The following is a 9,506-nucleotide window of genomic DNA, read 5'->3' on the forward strand; positions in this document are numbered from 1 at the left end:
GATTGATTGAAATGACCTGTAAATCAGATCGAATGGTCTTGATGAAAATAGAAAACCGAAAGAAGAATATATGTGGACTAGCCGGAAAACTACGAGTTCGGTAATTCATTTCACCGATCAGTTATTCACCCAACTTTTATAGTTTATTCGTTAAATATTAGCGATGGTTCGATTGAAATAATCAGTTAATCGGCTAAAAAAATCTAACATTCGGTGAAAATTCTTAACTTTTGAATTTTAAAATCAACCTATTTTTACTGAAATCAGTTTGTCGCGTCTAACGCTTAAAGAACCCCAATCTCAGCTATAGAATTTCTTCTTAGTTGGCTTACCCATCTGGAGCCAAATCAAGGACCTTGATTTTGTATAAATGCCAGGATAATTTCCAACTACACCTCACTTGTATCAAACCGTCGCGAGAAACTTATACTCGAATAAAAGACGATAAGTTACAATCAGTGATTTCTGCATCTGAAGTGAAAATCCTCCCACGGGGACTCTGTGCCAGTCTCGGGGAATGAACTCTATATAGTCCACTCCTAAAGTTACCGAAGAGAAAGTTATTGTCCGAACACAGTAATTTACAGCTGATTTATCTATTAACGAAAATTTAAACTTAAAACTGGTTTCAATTTTTTTTAATATCCTTTATTTAATGATCCCCTTTTCCTCTAGATGTCCGAGTTTCTCAGGTGCTTAACTATTACAGGCATCACAAAAGGGCGTTTTAAAGTATTTAATTGTTAAAGATTTTAATTTATTTAACAACTTTGTTGAAGACTACAAAACATTCTGGTTTCAAAAATATCTAAGATTCATTTTGGTTTGTCAAATTCCTGGATTTTCCTGGAAAAACTAAAAAACAAAACATATGTAACTTTTCTTAGAAGTCATCGAGAAAGTTGATCATTTTTTCAATACCTTTATTTTCAATACAATTGTAACATTTTACAGTTTTTTTCAAAAAAGTACACAAATTGATAAAATAAATTTTGATATATATTTTCAAATATTAGCCTTGAATCTCAGGATCGAGAGCTAATTTAATGCACATTTGAATTCTGCACTCCCGAATCAGTCAAAATAAGCTCTTAAATGTTTTGCACCTTGGAAAAATTGTAAGTTTTGATGTCATAAATTGATCCTTCATTTCTTGAATTTATAATTTTTTTTCTGAATTGTTTTAAAAAGTTAGGAAGCATGTGTCCTTCAAGGAAAAAACAACAATTCCGGAGCTCAGAATCATATTTCATTATTTTATTTCAGAATTTTTTAGACCCCAGGTCACAATGAGAAACGATTTTAAGAATTTATTCAAACAACATGATCTCTATTCAGAAAAATATAATAGATTTTAATAGAGCTGGAGCGGCTGCATCGTTCCCAAGAAACACGAAAGTTCTATCCCGCAAAGGCTTCGTGCCGCAAGCCGAAATGTGCCGGGATAAGGACGGGGGTATCCTGACGGACAATCGTGAGGTGATGAAAAGGTGGAAGCAGCACTTCGATGAACACCTGAACGGCGCACATGCAGGAGATCAAGACGGTGGGGGAAGGTACATCGCCGGCGTAGCCAACGACGAAGACGAGCCACTCCCAACGATGAGTGAAGTTAAGGAAGCCTTTCGCCAGCTGAATGGAAACAAGTCGGCTGGGAAGGATGGCATCGCAGCTGAACTCATCAAAATGGGCCCGGACAGGCTGGCCGATTGCCTACACCGGTTGATAATCCGGATCTGGGACATAGAACAGCTACCGGAGGAGTGGAAGGAAGGGGTAATATGCCCCATCTACAAGAAGGGCGACAAATTGGACTGTGAGAACTACCGAGCGATCACTGTCCTCAATGCCGCCTACAAAGTGTTGTCCCGAATCCTACTCCGCCGCCTAACGCCACAAGCAAACAGATTCGTGGGAAGTCATCAGTCCGGCTTTATGGAGGGACGGTCTACGACGGACCAGATATTCACATTACGGCAAATCCTCCAAAAATGCCGTGGACACCAAGTCCCTACGCACCATCTATTCATCGACTTCAAAGCCGCATACGACACGATCGACCGTAACGAGCTATGGAAAATCATGGACGAGAACGGCTTTTCCGGGAAGCTGATCAGACTGATCAAGGCGACGATGGATGGAACGCAGTGCTGTGTGCGAATTTCGGGTGAATTGTCGAGTTCATTCGAATCGCGCAGGGGGCTTCGACAAGGTGATGGTCTATCCTGCATGATGTTCAACGTGGCGCTAGAAGGTGTTATTCGACGAGCGGTGGGCGAAATGCGGGGCACGATTTTCAACAGATCCAGTCCACTTATCTGCTTTGCCGATGACATTGATATAGTCGGCAGATCATCTGCGGCGGTGGAGGAGATCTACCGCAAACTGAAACGCGAAGCAGGAAGGATTGGGTTGATGATTAATACGTCCAAGACGAAGTACATGCTGGCCTGCGGATCCGAGACCGACCGAACCCGCTTGTCCAGTAATAACAAGGTCACGATCGACGGCGACGAGCTGGAGGTACTCGAAGACTTTGTCTATCTCGGCTCACTGGTGACCGCAGACAATGACACCAGCCGTGAGATCCGGAGGCGAATTATCAGCGAAAGTCGTGCCTACTATGGACTCCACAAGCAACTGCGGTCGAGAAGACTTAGCCCTCGCACGAAGTGTAACCTGTATACGACGCTTATTAGACCGGTTGTTCTCTACGGGCACGAGACATGGATATTGCTCGAGGAGGACCTGCGTACACTCGCAGTATTCGAGCGACGAGTGTTAAGAACCATCTTTGGCGGCGTACAGGAGAACGGAATGTGGAGGCGAAGGATGAACCACGAGCACGCGCGACTCTACGGCGAACCCAGTATCCAGAAGGTGGTGACGGCTGGCCGGATACGCTGGGCGGGACATGTTGCGAGAATGCCGGATGACTGTCCTGCAAAACAGGTGTTCGCCACGAATCCGGTAGGAACAAGACGATCGGCGGCGCAACGAGCGAGGTGGTTAGACCAAGTGGAGCGTGATCTGGCGAACGTGGGGTGCCGGAGAAATTGGAGAACGGTTGCCTTGGACCGAGTGAATTTTAGGAATTATGTTCGTCAAGTTATGTCGTAAGACGGAATACTATGTAAATAAAAAATAATAAAAATTTAAGATGTGATGCCTGCAACTAATATTTATCAAAAAAAAAACTCTAATTTTGCACGAAGTTTCCGAAACGGAAATATATATATATATATATATATATATATATATATATATATATATATATATATATATATATATATATATATATATATATATATATATATATATATATATATATATATATATATATATATATATATATATATATATATATATATATATATATATATATATATATATATATATATATATATATATATATATATATATATATATATATATATATATATATATATATATATATATATATATATATATATATATATATATATATATATATATATATATATATATATATTTCTTTTTTTTTTTTTTTTCATTTTCGATTAAGAGCTCATCACCGATTTATTTTTTTAATTTCTATTTTAAACTTTAAAAGTATCCTGGAACTGATTTTGCCAGGTAAAATCACATTATGACAGATTTGATACACACTGGTCGGTCCAAAAAATTTTTTAACAGCAATCTGAGCTGGAGCCATAATTTATAAATAATTTACAATGTATTGAATTTGATTTTTCATTGAATTGGACGCACAATACTGAAGGTCTTAAAATGCTGTATTTATTTAAAAACTAGAAAATTGCGCTTAAAGTAGGCAATGACAATAGAGTAGTAATCAAACTTTTAGAATTCTCATTGTCTGATACTTAAAAACTGTGAAATGAGAACTAATTGGCAAAAAATAGTCATCAGACCTATTATCTTTGGATTTTGCTTGGTTTTTGCCTGTGGTCAGGAAACCCTGAATCAAGGATCAAGTCTCCTCTAGGAAAGGATCAAGTGTTCTTTAACTTAAAAATATCACTTTTTTCATATCACAAAAATACTTCTAATTTATCTTCTTATCTAAGGGTTCATGTATCGTTCCAAATTTTGGTTCATATAAACTTGAAATCAGACGCTGTCAGAAAATGCTAAAAACATGTGTCATAAAATAAGATTTCTGAACTTTCCAGATACACAACATACACTCTCACTTGTTGCCATGAATTTTGAAAATTTTACCAGATGTCAGTAGCATAATTTTTTAAGAATAAAATTTTCAGCTACTCTAATTACAGTACAAATTAACCTCATATTTCTAGATTTTGAAAGGATTAGCTAAATATAGGGAATGTCATAACAAAAGTTGATAGTTTTAAGATTTTTGTCCTCTTACTTTGTTTTTTCAAAGCTTTTTTTTACCGAAAAAATAATAAATATTCTTATAATGTGAATATGTTTATATCTTCCTCTTCACATCATGTAATCTAATCATTAAAGCATTATATGGATTGAAAATTTTCTAGACTCGATATTTGTCGAAGTTTTAAAATCGATATACAATCAAACCATGTTAAAGAGTTGACGATCCAGAAGAGAACCTGTACTGAATGATTATCAGGAACAGATTTGAAAGAAAAAATCCAACTGAAAAAACTATGATGGGTATAAAGTTATTTTCGTAAAACTAATGTTCATTAATCACTCGTATATTTATATTTCTTTTATTGGAAAAAAGACAAAAATCTTTGTAGTGGCTCTTTAAAACTCTAAAATTGTGAAAATTGGAACTTTTTGGCTCTTCCGACTCAAAAGGTTGCCGACCACTGGCCTAGAGGATAGCGTTCGAGTCTTCTAAGCCATACGGGAAAATTGTGCCTGATTACCGGTCTATCTAGGTTTATTTCAATGATTTTAAATGACTTTTTCTAAGATTCAATAACAAAGCTACTATTACACTTCGAAAATTGAACCACTGCTCTGCAGGCCGCAATGAAATTCACCAGCAATAGTTCTCTAGAGCAGTAATTCGAGGTACCTATTTAAACTTGAAATGCTTAAAGCGAATTCATTCAAACAGAAAAGTGGATCGGATTTTTTATTTGTATTTAAGAGATAGGCATAAGTTTCTCAATATTTGCACAAAAACACTCACACAGGACACTTTACAGAGTTAAAGGGAATTTTTTTTTATTATCTGACAATTTGCGCCAGGGGTCTTCGGCTCATTTTTGTGTCTTCAGGTGAAAGTTGTAAAACTAATTCAACTATAAAATGAAATTTTTGCAGATTTTTTTGTCTGCGGTCACCAGTGAGCCGAGATAGACGAAGTCTTCGACTATCTACAGCTCGTCGCCGCCGTGTGGCCGTTCAAATGTGTTCAAAATTTCAAAGGTTTTATTCTTTGAATTAAAATTACTTCGGGGTTCAAAGGTCAATTAAGTTATTGATTACAAATAATAAGCCTTTGTTTAAGTTTTTCAAGGGATTTTCTGAATTGAAATTTTCATTCTTTCTCAATACTGATTCGAGTTTGAAAGCTTTAATTTGTAATTCTCAAGTTTTTAACCCGTTATTGATAAGGAATTCCAAGTTTTTTTTTTTGTCCGTGTCCAGGCCGGGCACATTTGGGCATTGGGTTTCCTAATTTTAAACTCAAAATCGGGTAATATTCGGGCAAATCCAGCCAAAATCTACGTATTTTCCATAAAAAAAGTAAGATAAAAGCTGAAAAATTAACATTTTTTTTATCGAGGCACATCAGCGGCGTTCTAATCTTACAATTTTCTCACAATTTTAAAAATTGCATGTAATTTTTTAACTAAAACAGGTTGAAAATTTGGAATTTCGTAAAAATTGTAAGTAATCATATAAAAAAGCCAGCCTTTTTCCTCGATATCCAGGAAACCAGACCAGCTCGGCATTCCCATTTTTTTTCTTTGAAATTCTGGGCACGCCCAGTTAAAGCCGGTTTATCTGGTATCTGTATTCCGATACATTAAAATTATCGTTTTTAATTCAAATAAAAAAGATAGAATTGTGGTAGTTTTTTCCAAAATTTGTATATTTTACGCGTCAAAGTTGTGAATAATTTTCGAAATGGTTGATTTATTCTAATACGATTTTGCAAATTTCAACTGATCAATTTTCATAGAAGGTAAAAAATGACTACGAATGTTCAAAAATTTGATGAGGGTTACGTTGTTTGATAACAAAACAGAGACTGTCTCAGAATTACTTTTTTGTAAATGATTAACTTGTTTATTAATTTGATTTTCCTGTTAGCTACAGCTCAACTGTTGTGTTTGATTCACACAAAATATACACACGTTTTGGAAATAAAAAAATATTTAAATTTTGTTGGTTTAAAACAATAGTTATTCTTTGCATTTACGGTTTATGATTAGTTAAATCTTGATTTCTCTCGTGCTTCAAAAACAGCGAGAAGCAAAAAAAAGTTTTCAAAAAAAGCTATTTTGCCATTTGATTCTTTCTGTTTGTTCTTACAACAGATGCAATGTTAATATTCTCTTCCGGATGCATGAAAATCCGTGTGCCAGGTTACAAGACTCAATTATCGCTTTAGCACGATTTTAAAAGTATTTTATTTAAAAATACATATATTATTAGCGCATTGAGCTAAAGAGCCGCAGCTTTACATCAAAAGAGCCGCATGCGGCTCGCGAGCCGCAGGTTGCCGACCTATGCTCTAGGCCACAGTCGGCGGCTCTCTAAGGGACAAGATAGCATTCTCTTCAGCCACTGAAATAAAATTCAAAGTAGCTTTAATTACTTAAATATAAGGCTGATGAGCTCTCTTTAAGAACGGCTGCAGAAGCTGATTAACCTTCTATGGAACCTCTTTATGGAGCTTTTGGTTTCTTGGGTAGGTTCCATCAATTTTTTTTTTTCACTATTGACTTAACCGTGTCATCAATTAAGTGTTAAGATATTATAAATATTATTTAGATTTTAGATCGTGGAAATATTAATCAATGAGATTTCAAATGTTGTGATAGTTTTTACATAATTTTTTTTTCCATTATTTCCTGTGAAAGCATTATGCTGTGAGACCCTAATGACCTTTAAAGGATAAAAGGTCTTTTAAAAAAAATACTTTTATGAATTTTTAGGCAGAATTTTAACGTTCCCCCTGCAAAAACTGCAAGACATTGATCTTATAAGATGGAAGAATTGTTTTTTAATTCGAAGGAAAAAAATCAGGATAACTTTTTATTTTTTTTATAGATTTTGTCTGCATTCACTTCATGTAAAAGAGCTTATATAAAAGTTAAGTGAAAAGGGATCAATTTTGTTTTGAATGGCAAATTGAAACGTGTTGTTATAACTTTGAAAATGTGATTGTGCGTCTAAACTTTTGACGGTTTTATGAAAACACAATTTAATTGTGACAAAATTATTAACCAAACTTAAATCATACATAACTAACCTTAACTAAAATAACATTCAAAACAAATCTGAAGCAGCTGTCAGTGTTTTTATAAAATGAAACGACAACTGCTCCGATATCGTTGGAACGAGAAAAAAAATCCCATCCATCCTTATATTTTCGTTACAACCGAGCTTTACTTCTTACAGGGCACATATTTTTCCTCCTCTACCATGATGGATTCTCCACAACTCTTCTGGTCTGATCCTTGTTCCAGGCTCTCTCCCATGAACGAACTGCTACTTAAAATTTATAGTAATTAAAAATGATGCTACTGGTTTTGGCTGCCTCGGGGTGGGAGGGACCTTCTATGCAAAACCAGCCAGCCAACCATCAGCATCAGCAGCATCAACGCGGGAGATAGCTCTCGGATCAGAGCCGAAGACGAAGAAAAAGAGGAAAGTTTAATGGAATTATCGATGCCATCGTGTTTATGTCGAGGCCAACGGGCTGCAGTGGCACTTACCTACTACATAGGTAGTATGGAATAGTTTTCCGATACATATCTATCCAGGGAACTCACCGGGGCGTTGGATTTTTATTCGTTTTTCATGAAGCCTTTTTAACACGTTTATTTCCAATCTATCATCACGAGTTATCATAGGGTAAAACGTTGAAGTTTTCCATTGCAGCGAACAGAGAGAGAGAAGTTCAGGGAAAAAAACTTCCCGGACAAACATCCGCTTTTGTATGGTTTATCGATTCCTCGTGGCGATAGAAAGTAGATAAGGCCCGTACAGAACCAACCGCCATGAAACCGATTCGCTGAACTCGCTAAACTAGGTACAGATTCGAGGCTGCACGCGGTGGTTAACAATTTGGGATTTAATCACCGTTTCGACCCATCATTGATTGTACACCGACACTGGCAAGAGCATCATCATCATCATCATCATCATCATCATCCGGGAATCAACGACATTGGCAGGGGACAAATTTAGCATGAACAATAGGAACTCGCGCCCGAAACTTGCTGCGGTCAATTTGGTTTCAAACGCGATTTACAATCGATTAGGGTTACGAGAAGCATCAACAAATCTTTTCAACTGATTTTTAACACTGATTCGTTGTTGAGTGTCAATATGACACTATTGGTAGTTTGGCGGTTTGCAACTTTATTCGGGTGCATCCAAATGAAAAAATTTCTTCGGGACCCTCAATGAATTCTTGAAATCTTTAATTTCACATCATTACTTTTTTATGGACGCATCCTGAAAGCCCAAACATAAAAAAAGCTCCCTTTCACACTTTGAGTGTCAATTTCAGTGCTCAAAACTGTTGACATGCTTGGATGAAAGTGAAATAATTTTCCTTTCAATGTCCAAGGAATATTTAAAGAAGGTAGTGCCAAGGCAGCCCTGCTCTAGTATTGGTACAGGCTGAAACGTCACAATCACGAAAATTCTGTTAATTAACTAGAAAACTTTTCTTTTTCGATGAGAATTCGAAGAATCTGCTGGAAATTTTCCACTTTGAAAACGTGTTATTGTAGAAGGATTCTTACTCTTCAAGATGGGTGCAAAAAAAGTTGAATTTCCGAATAATTTTTCTTTAAAAAAGACCATCGAAGTTCGAAAAAATTGTGGATTTTCACCACTGAAATTTGCAAAACTTTAAAATTAGTTCGAAGTCTTCCATGAAAATGTTCAAGTAAGTGCAGCTTGAGCTCCTCATTACAATAAAATGATCAAAACACAATTTTTTATACCAAACCACAAACTTTAATTGGCATTTTAGTAAACTGAGTTAACAATCATGAATTGATATTAATTGTTCTACATAAGAATTGTATATGTTAAACCGGTTGGATTAAAATCATTACAATCAGTTGGACACGCAAGATCTACCAGCTAGACTTTTCGAAGTTGTTTTTTTCTTCATTTTTGCACGTTTTAGCTTCAAGGCGACATTGCATTCATTAATAAATTAAGAAAATAACATTATGCAATCTTCAAAGGACCAAAAAACTGCATAACATTATGAAATGAGGCCTTACAACAAAATCAAAATGAAATTGGAATTCGATTTCGTTCTAAAACGTGTTTTTCTTTGAAATTCCTACCATTTTCACATAAAT

Source organism: Uranotaenia lowii, chromosome 2 (assembly GCF_029784155.1).
Source record: "Uranotaenia lowii strain MFRU-FL chromosome 2, ASM2978415v1, whole genome shotgun sequence".
NCBI lineage: Eukaryota > Metazoa > Arthropoda > Insecta > Diptera > Culicidae > Uranotaenia > Uranotaenia lowii.